Genomic DNA, 12,357 nt, shown 5'->3' with positions numbered 1-12,357 from the left:
AGAGCCCGAAATGCAACATGGACAGAAAACTGACTCTTTTTTTGGTATTTGGCAAACTGCGGATTTTAGGCCCTAAATTTGCCAGCACCTATGGACACCTAGCAAACCTGCACATTAAAAAAAAAAAATCTAGAGACCACGGAGAGTCCTGGGTGGCATGACGTATGTGACTCTCATCAGGAAATGTACCCAGAAGCCCTTGTAAACCTCAAACATTAACTAAAAAGACATATTTTTCTCACATTTCTGTGACAGACGTTCTGGAATATGCTGGTAGCCACAAATTTCCTACCACTCAGGGTTCCCCCAGGTCTCTCGATAAAAATGGTACCTTACGTGTGCAAGCAGGCCTAGCTCCTGTAACAGGAAAGGGCACAAAACACAACATGAACATGTCACCATTTTCCACTGAAAACCAACAATTATTTTGCAGTTTGGTTAGTTGGGGATTTTGGACCCTAAGGCACCTAAAGAAACCTACCAAAACTGCACATTTCTGAAAACTAGGCACTCGGAAAAGTACAGATAGGCATGACTTGTGTGGCTTTCACCAGGTGATTTTACAGGACGCCCTTTCAAACCTCAGACCTTGGCTAAAAACACACATTTTTCCATATTTCCCTGACAGAAACTTCTGGTAGCATTCCCCAATTCTCCTAATGAAAATGGTACTTTATTTGTGTGGGTGGGCCTAGCCACCATGACAGCATAGCACTTAAAACACAACATGGACACATCACTTTTTTCCAATAAAAACCAACCCTTCATTTTAGAAGCTTGATAGGTATCCCTGGGTGGCGGCACAGACACGGTCCAAAATCCACAGCTACCCACATTGTGGAAACAGGGTGGCCTTTAATGGAACAAGCTGATGAAAAGATGTTCCATTTCACGCCCTTTCCTATTCCATGTGCTAGGTCCACCCACAAAAATTGGGTTCGATTTTTATGTGAAGAGGTGGGAAAGCTGGGTAGTTGGCAAATTGTGGACCACAACAGATTCCAGAAATATTGTTCCCAAAATGTAAATAAAGGAGTGATCTTAGCCATTTACAATAACCTTTACGTTTTGAAGGGCATTGTGGGAAAGTGAGTGAGATCAATGCAGGTTATGCCAACCTGGACACGTCCAGGCCTTCAGTTCTCAAAACAATGAGTGGTCGTTGCTGAATTTTCTAAGTGAAAACACCACTTATACAGGTTGGTTTTGGCACCTCCAGAAGTGTTAGCTTCAAAGAACAGATACTAATTATAGTATCAGCATATTGAAACCAAGCCTACTGAAGGTGAGCCATACAGCCTCGACAAGGCACCAACCACTTTATTGGTCATCCACACACCATCCATGTACCACACTCAAGGCTTTCATACCGCCAGCCAAGGGTCCAATCCACCACACCAAAGTACTCACATCACCATACTACTGCCATTCAAGACCCCCCACTACATTCATGCCCCACAGGACAGAATCCCCAATCAAACTACCTCTCACCCACTCATCAACCAATTTGTATACAAACACACCAGAAGCAAACCTCTACACAAATATAGCCAAACATGCTGACAGTTGTTGTCTTAACAACATTCACAAATAAAAAAAGCTTGACTAAGTTTTTACTTCCTGTCAGGTATCGGCCTCCATCGACCTCTGAGCATTACCAAATAAGTGCAAAGTGAACATTTACTAGTGGCTCCCATGAGAGCCACACAAGGCTGATAAGGGCTTGTCTTTTATGCACCTTTAGTACACTGGCTGTGCATAATCCAACTCCTTCCAGCTTGTGCATGTAAGTTGGGGGTGTCTGAGGATGCATCGATTCATAGGACCTGATTTATAGGTTGGCGGTAAGCATTGTCCATTGCAACGGAGTATACTTACCACCAAGATAATAGGCTGCCTGGCGAATTTAAATGTGGACAGACCTTTGGTTAGATCACGGTGGAGACTACTCCATTTTTGCCTTTATTAAAACCCTCTGAAAAACGTGTGGACTAACGGGCGTTGGAGGCACACCTCTAATTCTACCCACTTAATTTAGATGGATTAAATTAGAGGGCAGTTTTCACTGCCCGTCATCACCAGGAAAACCCTGGCAGTAAGAGGCAGTAAAAACTGCAAAATGCTCTCCTTAACATTGGAGTGGACTCCGATGGCAAGGGGAGCATTTTCCTTTCCAAAATTAAAAATAAATCTGTTTGTTGGTGGAGCCCTGCATCAAACAGCAAAGAGCACTGACCATCACAGCTGTTCCTGGCAATGATTTAGGAAATTACCTGCTGCTTGGCGGTCAGTTCTAAATCTGGCGGCTGGTACCTCGGTCAGTGCAACACAGCTGGTGGAGAAATGGGCTGTCTGCCAGATTATAAATCTGGCCCTAGGTTCCTCAAACTGAGTGAGCATGTCTACTTTTGAAACTAAGGTAAATATGCTGGGGAAAACCATTGTACGTTCCCTAAAAGGCACCCCCTAAACTACTAAGTGCATATGGCGAAATTAACATCTACCACGTTCTGACGGAGGATGAACATGGCAAGCAGGCTACAAATTTGAACCATACATCTAGTGTTGGATGCAGAGTTCTGCGAAACATTATGTGTTATTTGTAAAGCGCGCTATTGTCAGGGAGGGTATCCTGCTGCTGACGCTGAAGCAGTCAGGGCAGATCCATGGGCTGACCTAGTTGAAGAGTCAAGTCTTCAGCCTTTTGCGGAATGCAAGAATTGTAAACATGACACAGATGTATGGGGGCAGATCATTCCAGGTTTTTGGCGCAAGGTGGGAGAAGGCATTACTACCTGTTCTGGTGCTGCCTATGCATGGGTTGTGTGCGACTAGGAGTCTGTCTGAGCAGAACTGCCTGAAAGGTTTCTGAAATCTGAGGCAATAGTTAAGGTATGCTGGGCCAGTGCTGTGTAAGGTTTGAAATGTGTATTTCAGGAATTTAAAGAGAGCTGTGCCTGGGGAAACAGGGAAGCTTTTGGAGTTGCAGTGTGCAAGCATTGTGGGAGGTTGAGGTGCAGCCTGGCTGCTGCATTCGGTATGGTTTTGGTTAGTTGAGTGAGGGAATAATTGAGTATCGGACTGAGTGCAGAGCCAATGGGTCTGAGTCCTTTGGTGAAGATGAAGGGACAGCATGTGTATCTCTACTACTTTGACTATCTGCCCTCTACCTACCCAATACTCATGCGAAAGCACATCTATCCTAAGCTTTTACAACTTGTTCATGTCTCTGTCGCATTCAAAGTTCTGACTAATCCAGAATACTTGCCAAATGAACCTTTACTAACACCTTCCATGACAGCTACCTGAAACTGAGAAAGACGTGTCTTTTATGCACCATTAGTGCGCTTGCTGTGCTTAATCCAACTCCTTCCAGTTTGTGGACGTTAGTTGGGGGGTGTACAAGGATGCTTTGAGGCCTTGATTTCTTTAACAGAGCGAGCATATATACCTTTGAAACTAGTGTAAACAGCCTGGGAAAACTGTCCTAATTTCCCTGAAGAGCACTTCAAAAACTACTAAAGGCTTTAGGTTTTGCTACTTAGGGTATTCTGTGACAATGTGGGCTATGTTCTGTTGACTGTTATATGCGGTGTGATGACTATAAGGAATTTGTCATACGGCAAACAGAAAATCCACATCGTTCTGACAGCATAACGCAAGTTGTCAAACTTAGGCCTGTCTGAGATGGGCCATAGGGACAGTAACAATGAGTCTTTCTTGCTGTTGCAGTAATGCAGTTGGCAAAGTGCTGATCCTGCAGCCTTGCTATGTCCTCTACATAAGATGAAGTGGGGGCTACTACTTCTTCAGCAGTAAGACTTTCAATGATGGTCAACTGAAAGTCATGGAAAGACATAAGTCTTCCTGTGGATGTTTGACAATAAACGCATTGCATGTTGCCAACTAGATCAGGTGTGTAAACATCTAGTTTTATCACTCGTGTTGTATGGCTGAAGTACCTGGTCTTATCCACGCCACACATGTTCGTGCTATAATCAGGTGGATTTGTGTACTTCGGCCAACTGACCCCAAACCGTGACTAGGGAAGTTCTCATGGATTGTAGTGAGTACGTACACATCCCTCCTATTGGAGAATTTGACTGCAAGTAGTTTTCCTCAACAGGTCGAATTCTGAACATCCTGTCATGTTCTGGATGATCCTGGGGGCAATGCTGGAGAATCATCATTTAAATACAGCACATTCTACAATAGCAGAAACTTATCTCTGCTCATGACCGGTGCAAAGCAGGGTGTTACCAAAACTGCAAATAGACCAGTAGGACTGTAGGCTTCGTTTTTACACCAGCCCCATTTTGAGCATAAGGCCCACAAATTTCTTCAACTCCCCAAGTAAAGTGGGAGTCCACTGGCATGCCCTAAAGTAAAGCCTAAGACTACCTCCATGCTCCAGCAGAAACTGTTTGTTTCCTTAAGGAAGTCAACATTCAAAAAGAGATGGCCGCAGTCCATAGGCAAAACATTTGCTGTATCAACTTTAAATCCAGCGTCTGCAGTGAATGGGGGAATTTGAGACTGCACCAAATTGTGGGACTATCAAAAGAGCAATCAGTCTGTGCTTGCCATCATACACGTCTATTCTCTGGGTTGGTGTACCCTGCTATTGTTTTTCCACTGCACAGATTGTGCTTGCGAAGGGACATCACAACTGCCATGACTATGTTCCTCAGAATCACTAGATGAGTCATCAGATGGGACTCTGCGGATTGAACAATCACTTCCAGATTCTGCTCCATTTTCGTCTCCCTCAGTCTCAGTATCTTGTAGTGTTTTAGAGCTGTCCTCCATGACTCGAGTTAGGGCCTAGGCAGCAGTCATCCACCAAGAAACCATCTCTTTTGACTGTCTAAAACCTGTCCAAAAGCTTCCTTTTAAAATACTGTCCTAATGAGAAGATAGTACTATGGTTCTAAATTAGTTGATGGTTGTGTTCAAGGGTGAGATGTGTGTGTGACAAAGCAAAAAAGCTTTGAGATTATCTTTGGCAAATAACAGCTGCAAAGAAAGAGCAGTCTATTCGTTCTCCTCGCTGCGCAATCTGACGTTTGGATTTGATAGTTTGATGGCGAGCTGGGCGGCCCTCTCTACAAAGGTCTTGTGGTTTCTGGATGAAACATTGTGGGTGATCTCAGCACAGAAGGACTTGTTACTCATCATTAGCACCTCCAGCTCCTTCACATTGTGTACCAGAAACTTTCAGAATCCTGAGGGTAACATGTGCTTGGTCCTTTTATCACTACCATAACCAATATTGGGCATCAGAATCTGGCCCTTAAACCTCCTGCGCACTCTGTTATCAATACCTATTGGTTTGCGCCAGTTACTATTAATCTTGACATAACGATCAGCCTGGTGATGAATGAACTTCTTGGTTCTTTTCTTAAGCATCGTCGGTTAGGGCAGCCATGATTGCGGCTCAAAAATGTCCGCCTGCTCGGAAGAGATGCCAAAGGAAGAGCTTATCAATCACTGGGTGTGTGTATCTGTCAGATGAGTGTGGCAGTAAAAAAGCACTTAGTTTATCAATGTAGCTGCAGCTTCTCCTAAGACACTAAAATAGACAAAATACAAAGTATTGCAACAAATCCAATAGCACACAATACTTCAAAGCACAGGGGTAAGTCCATTCTAGCCACTGTTCATTTATTATGGCACTGACATGCAGCAGAGGCAATTTTAGCTGGGAGACAACTAAAAAAACAGATTTGAGTCATACAGGGCCAAAAACTAGACCCAGGCACGACTATAAGTGACCACCATTAGAAAACCAGATAGCTAAAGAACCATTTGCAAAGACAAAAGTCTCGCAGCAATTGCCAGTCTATTTGTCAATGCTTATTTTGTCAAGAATTATACAAAACTTTATGGATGGAGGAGCTGCTGGGCCATATCCAGAGAATAGCCAGTCTAAAAATAAATACTGGGGGCGTGGCCAAGATGGCAAGCGGGTAAGACGTGTTTCGCTTGTCTCCCCGCTCCCAGATGCCCAATCCGGCCCAAATCTGAGCAGCATCCCCTTACAACAGCGCATCAACGGGGGAGAATACCGCCTGGACTCGCCCACAACAGTAAGCAGGTGCAAATCGAGGCAGGGGCCCGACTAGCGCAACGAGGGAGTCCCAAGGAGTGGAGCGGCCGGAAACAGAACAGAAAATGGCAGCCGGTCTGCCACGGGCCTACTGAGAATGTTTTGAGCTCCTATTCAAGCCAGAGACACACCGCAGAGCAACAAAGCCTACCAGCGGCTGGATGGGGCCGGAGAGGTGCCGGTGAGTGAGTACGGGGGCCACCTCGAATGTCACGAATAGTCGGAATGCAGGCAGACAGCTAACCACCTGAGGCAGTGAGGCACACGGCGGGTGAGCCACGCCAGCAGCGGCATCCGGAGCAATTCAGGAGGGCCCGGGCAGTGAAAGGAGAGCCTTTAGGGATATGTGGACGTCAGGGTATCCAAGCGGCAGAATCCCCCTCCCAGATTGAAGCAGCCAGAGATATCGACTGGCAAAGAAAGCGGAAGAGGGCCTGATGGAGCCGAGTGCCCGCAGCAGAGAGAGGGCCCAGGGGAGCGTGGGGTAATCGTCTGCGAGCGCTTAGGAGGGCACCCAAGGCAGAGCGAATTCGGTGCAGTCGCAGGCTGCGATATAAACACTCACCCCCCAAGGGCCTACCACAAGGAATCCAGGGCGGCAAGCAAGGCAGGAGGACCCGAGCAGTAAAGGGAGAGCCTGCAAGGGTACGGGAATGCCAGGGAGCCGAGCAGCAGTATCCCCCTCCCAAGACCGAGGCAGCCAGAGATATCGACTGGCAAAGAAAGCAAAAGAGGGCCTGGTGGAGGTAAGGGCCCGCAGCAGAGTGAGGACCCATGAGAGAATGGAGGTAAACAGCAGCAAGCGCTCAGGAGGGCACTTTTAAGGCAGAGGGTAATCGAAACACAGTCGCAGGCTGCGTGGTAATCACTCATCCCCCAAGGGCCCAACGCCAGGAACTCAGCGCTGCAAGCACGGCCAACCTGGAGCGAGAGGAACGGTACCCCAAGCACAGGCCCTAAGGCGGGAGGCCCAATAACTTTTAGAGGGCAGGGTGCAAAGAGAGAATTAAGAAGGTACACCGTGAATACAGGAAGCCTCCTGTAGGGGGTAAAGGGAGACGGAGGAATACTGAAGTGGATGGTTCGGCGCACAAGGGCCAACGGCAGGCACACGCAAAGGACCGGCGCTCAGAGAGAAGGGCAGGGGCCATCAGGGTGAAAACGGGCCCTGGAAAACTTACCAAGGAGCCCCACAGAGAAGGAGGAAGTGGCGCAGCAACAACCCAACAGCAGGAAGGTGCAGAGCAGTACATGGCTGCAAGGGGGTGCAGACGGGCTGCAGGGCCTTCAGAGGCGACGAGCGGGCCGGATCCTCCCTTTGATATCCAGCGGCAGCCGAACACATGGATTGTTGAGAGGACCCGGCACGCACCAGGAGGAACGACTGAGAGAGCCCCCGGCGGACCGGCAGAGACTATCAAGGGACCAGGACTCTGATCACGGGCCCACGACTAACTAGAGTCACCGGGGAAATCGAGCAGAGGGCGGATACCCCGGAAGATAGATTTCACCTGGAGACAAGAGTCATACACTGACGCAACAGAGAGAAGCGGCCTGTAGAGGCAGAGAGAGCCGGGTCGACCATGTCTACGGTGAGGGGCAAGAAGGACAGAAATCTTAAGGAAATGCTGACCAAGCTTCCTGGGAGGGGCAGCGGGATGGGAGACTTTCCCCCACTGCACAGGCAGGACAAGACACAGACTCTCATGAGGCCCCGGTCATGCGTGCTTTTTTGGAGACGCTCTTCAGCACACTGAGGGAAGACTTTCAGGCGCTGAATTGAGAAATTGCAAGGGAAATGAAAGAGGTGAGACGAGACATCGATGCAGTGGGCGAACAAGTGGCCTCCATTGAAGATCAAGAACAAGCAAGGGAGGAGGAAGTAGAGCAACTGCAGCAAGAGATTCTCTGACTCAAAGAGCAGCAGATCAACCTCCAAGCGCACTCAGAAAATTTAGAAATCTCTGAGTGCAATTCACGGGGTTTATGTTTTGGGACAGTTAATTCTTTCTTTCAGTTCTTTTGTCTCTCTATTGGACCCTATATAATCTTTGTCTCTGTGAGTGGGCAACCGATGATGATATACGTGGGCATACTGGTGAGAACCTGCTGGTAGTCTCCCTGGTGTTGCATACGTGAGGTGCCCTCTCACTCGTTCACTTATTTTTCAGTAAGTGCCTTTCACTCACATGCTGTGGGGTAGGATCTGTATAGCTTTGCAGATTGACTGATAGCCGTTCTCCTTTTAAGACAATTGATTTGAGAGTTCTGGGACTGCATTATATTGGACAGGGTGCCAGAGAGTGGGTAGAGATAGGTCTCCCCACGCCAGAAGCAGGTCCTAAGAGTGAAAATGTATCGACTTTCTGACAACCAGGCCTTTAGTGTATTGATGATTTGTGAGAGGAGGGTGGCCTGGTGTGTTCCCTCTAAAGCTCCTTATTGTGAAGAGGATATCTTGGTACTACGCCAGCACAGAAACACCAAAGTAGCCTAAAACAGCCAAGTGTTCGGGAGTTTTTGAAATTTGGCAAATTTGGAGCAGCAACGGACGTGATACGGAAGCAAGTTACAAGTCGGTAATTAGGCAAACCTTTAGGATCTGCTTTAAAAAAATATATATATTGGAGAGACCAAGTCGGCCTTCCAGGTGAGTTGTATTTTTGCAGTAGCTAAGGATAAGTTAAATAGAGAGAGGATGGTGGGTGCTACTCGTGAAGTGCAATCAGCGATGACCCTACAGGTGAACCAGATTTTGCTCTAGCAAGCCAATTAAAAATATATATAACATATATATTTTTGATTTTATTTTTTAAATGTGTTAATTCACTAGTATAAAAAGCACAAAATATATATATATGTAACCCTCATCTCCCCACATCTTGCTGATCACGGTAGTAATCAGTGAATTCCCTGGTTAGTGGGAATGGGTTTAATTTGTATATGAAACTTGCAGTGTCATGCTGCGGTGTATGTACATGATGGGAGGTTTAAAAGACGTGTATTGAATACGTGTAAGCTCACGGTGCTGAGGAGGAAGTCAGTCTTGACCTCTTGGTTATCGGTGTTTCCCGTTGGGTGGGAGGGATAACTATGGTAGTAATAAGCCTCGTGGTCCAGCAACACGGCACATATGCCTTGCTGGGAGGCTCATGCATCTCCTTTATTGTGTCTCACGGTTCCCTGGTTAGTGGGTATATATCAACACGTGTGTGGTACAGTCCCTTTTCTCCTGTGGCAACAGTTTTCCAGAAGTTGTGTCTAAAAACTGCTGTAACCTGTCTGAATTCTATACCCCATCTCCCAACTATTGTGTGCACATTAACATGAAAAATATTTTAAATAAAACAAAATAGTCGTGCAAAAGGTCTTATCTGTGGACATGGTCGAAGCTGAATGGTGTCACGAAGAAAAGGTTAGGCATCCCTCTGTCACAGGCACGAGACATGGTCCCTTCCTTTCCTCCTGCAAAAGATGTAGAGAAGAGAGAAAAGAGTGAAGAACATGTCTGTGATGATAAACATCATTAGTGCAACAATGGAACGACTGAAATACATTTCATATTAGTGTAAGTTCAGAAATAGTCTAGATCTTGTCACACAAGTCACTTGCTGTCTGTCATGAGTTGTGCCAGTATCTAATTTTCTTGAAGATGTATGGCCATTTCCTCATCAAGGTTGTGTCCATTGGGGTAGCGTGTGACCATCCCGATAATGTGCCTTGATTCTCATTGTGTGAGCCTAAGGGTGCGGTTGCCACTTCTTTTGTTACCTGTTACCTGTTCAATCGCATAGTATGATAATTTGGCACTGTCTGAGAAATGATGTGAATCAAAAGGTCATGCAATGGAGTACTGCTTGTCCCTGTTAGTGATTGCCCTCATATGCTCTAAGATTCTCTTTCTTGCCATGTGGGTAGTACTCCCTACATATCTTAGCCTGCAGGGACATTCCAATACATATACCAGAAAAGTATTACAACATGTCAGGAATTGTTTGATACTTATCATATTGTTGGTGCTGGTATTCCAGAATTCTTTCCTAAAACGGCTGTTGCTGCACGCCTTGCAGTGGCCACATGGAAGAAAGCCCTGCAAATCTATACCTCTGGTGGTGGAAGTATCTTTCAGGTCACTATGTACTAAGAGATCCCTGAGGTTGCGGCTCCTCCTGTATGTGATAATGGGTCGGGTGGCTATGGTATTGCCAATGACAGGATCACCTTTCAGGATATCCCATTTCTGCACGATGGTCTTGTGTATATGTTTGGCATTCCTGTTGTATGTGAGGATAATGCGTGTCTCTGTATTGTCAATGTCATCTTAGGTTGTCTTGGAGGTGTCCCCAGGTATGGTATCTCTCTCTAATCTCTCTGTTCTGTCTACAGCCCTCTTGAGCACCCAAGATGGGTAGCCCCTTTCGCAAAATCTTTTCATCATGATGGATTGTTCTCTCATGTACCCTCCTCAGAGCTGCAGTTTCTTTTGGCCCTAAGAATTTCCCTATAGGGAATGTGCCATTTGATGTTATCTGGGTGGCTGCTCATGGCATGCAATAAGGTGTTCCCTGCTGTGCATTTCCTGAAAAGAGTAGTTTGTATCTTGTTGGACCTTACCTGTACTTTGGTGTCTAGGTACTCTACCTCATTACCACTGAAGGTACTCGTGAGTCAGAGTTTTCTAGTGTTGCTATTCAGTTTGTCTACAAACCTCTGCGCTTCTTGTTCGCTGCCGTGCCAAACCACTAACAGGTCGTCTATGTACCTTACCCATAAGATAACCTTAGTAAAATCAGAATTGAGATTGGTATCTTGCCTTATGTCTTCCTCCCATGCCCCCATGAACAGGTTCGTGAAACTCGGAGCAAAGCATGTGCCCATCGCGGTTCCGTGGGTCTGCTTGTAAATCTCATCATTAAACATGAAAAAGTTGTTTGATAAGCAAAATCTGATCATGTCTAATATCATCTGTGTGTGTTCCCAGTATCTGATGTGTTTGCATTTGAGGAATCGAGCACAGGCCTCTATTCCCTGCTCATGGTCAATCACTGTGTACAGTTAGTTTACGTCCATGGTTATCAATAAGTATTCAGCCTGCCATGTTAGACTTTTGATTTTGTTGAGAAAGTCTTTGGTGTCTTGTATGTACAAGGGTAGTGTGTTCACAAACTCCCTTAAGAAGTGATCAACGTAGCGTGATACATTCTCTGTGACACTGCCCCTAGATGAAACTATGGGTCTCCCTGGAGGGTTGTTCCTGTCTTTATGGATTTTGGGCAGGAGGTAAAGAACTGGAAGGACCGGGTAGTCTTTTTTGAGAAAGCAGTATTCTTCCCACTCAATAAGTCCCTTGTCCTTCCAGTCTCCCATTTTCTCCCAGATGCAGGTGATGCTGTTATTATACTCTGTCTTGGTAGTGGTGGTATAGGTTTCTGTGTCGTGTCGTTGTCGCAGGGCTTCCTCAATGTACATGTCTCTGGTGAGAATCACGATATTACCCCCTTCATCTATGGGCCTGATGATAATGCTGTTGTCCTCTGCCAATACTTGCATACCCTTCCTCTGTACTAACGTTAAATTATGTTTAAAATTCTTCATTTTCTTTGGCAAATTCTTTTGTCTATAGCTGAGTAGTTCTCTGCCAACCAGTTCTTGGAAGGTGTCTATATTGTCATGGTTCATGGTTGGTAAAAATGTCGATTTGGGTTTGAAACTGGTGCATGCCGCTTTATTGTGTCTAATTTCTAATCCATCTAGAATGTTGTGAACCTCCAAGTTGGTGCATGCCCCTTCTGGGTCTTCTTGTAGCTCGTGCAATGCCACTTGAGTTTCAATGTCACCTATAGTCAATTCCTCATCATGACCAGTGCGTTCTACAGAATGATATTCTTTACATATGGTGGGTTTCAGTTTATGCCACTTCTTCAATTTCAGTTTTCTACAGAGTTTAAAAATGTCTATCCTGCTATCTCCATAGTTCATCGATACTGCGGGGCAGAACGACAGACCTAAGCATAATGTTCTTTTGTCTTTGGTGCTTATGGGAATATATATAGCCAAATAATATAAAATATAAAAAAAAAAAAAAAATAATACTATAAAATATATTTACCAATACTAAGAAAATTATTTGAGTCTGGGAGTATTAGCTTTACTTTTTCTACTCCAGTCTATGCAGCAGTAGGGTAAGTGTTGGACTTCAAAGGGGCTACATTTGCTATTCCCACTTCAGTCTAATGAACAGTAGAGAA

At 45.6% G+C, this 12,357-nt stretch overlaps 1 pseudogene; it reads right to left on the bottom strand.

Annotated features, from left to right (window-relative positions):
* Positions 1 to 5,034: 5,034 nt before the first annotated feature.
* LOC146802183 (large ribosomal subunit protein eL32 pseudogene) lies at positions 5,035 to 5,409 on the bottom strand (annotated as a pseudogene).
* Between the last annotated feature and the right edge of the window lie 6,948 nt (positions 5,410 to 12,357).

This window comes from Triturus cristatus, chromosome 8 (genome assembly GCF_964204655.1).
Source record: "Triturus cristatus chromosome 8, aTriCri1.1, whole genome shotgun sequence".
Classification (NCBI taxonomy): domain Eukaryota; kingdom Metazoa; phylum Chordata; class Amphibia; order Caudata; family Salamandridae; genus Triturus; species Triturus cristatus.
Note: the sequence above shows the minus strand (reverse complement) of the source record. Positions and strands in the feature narration are given on the sequence as shown.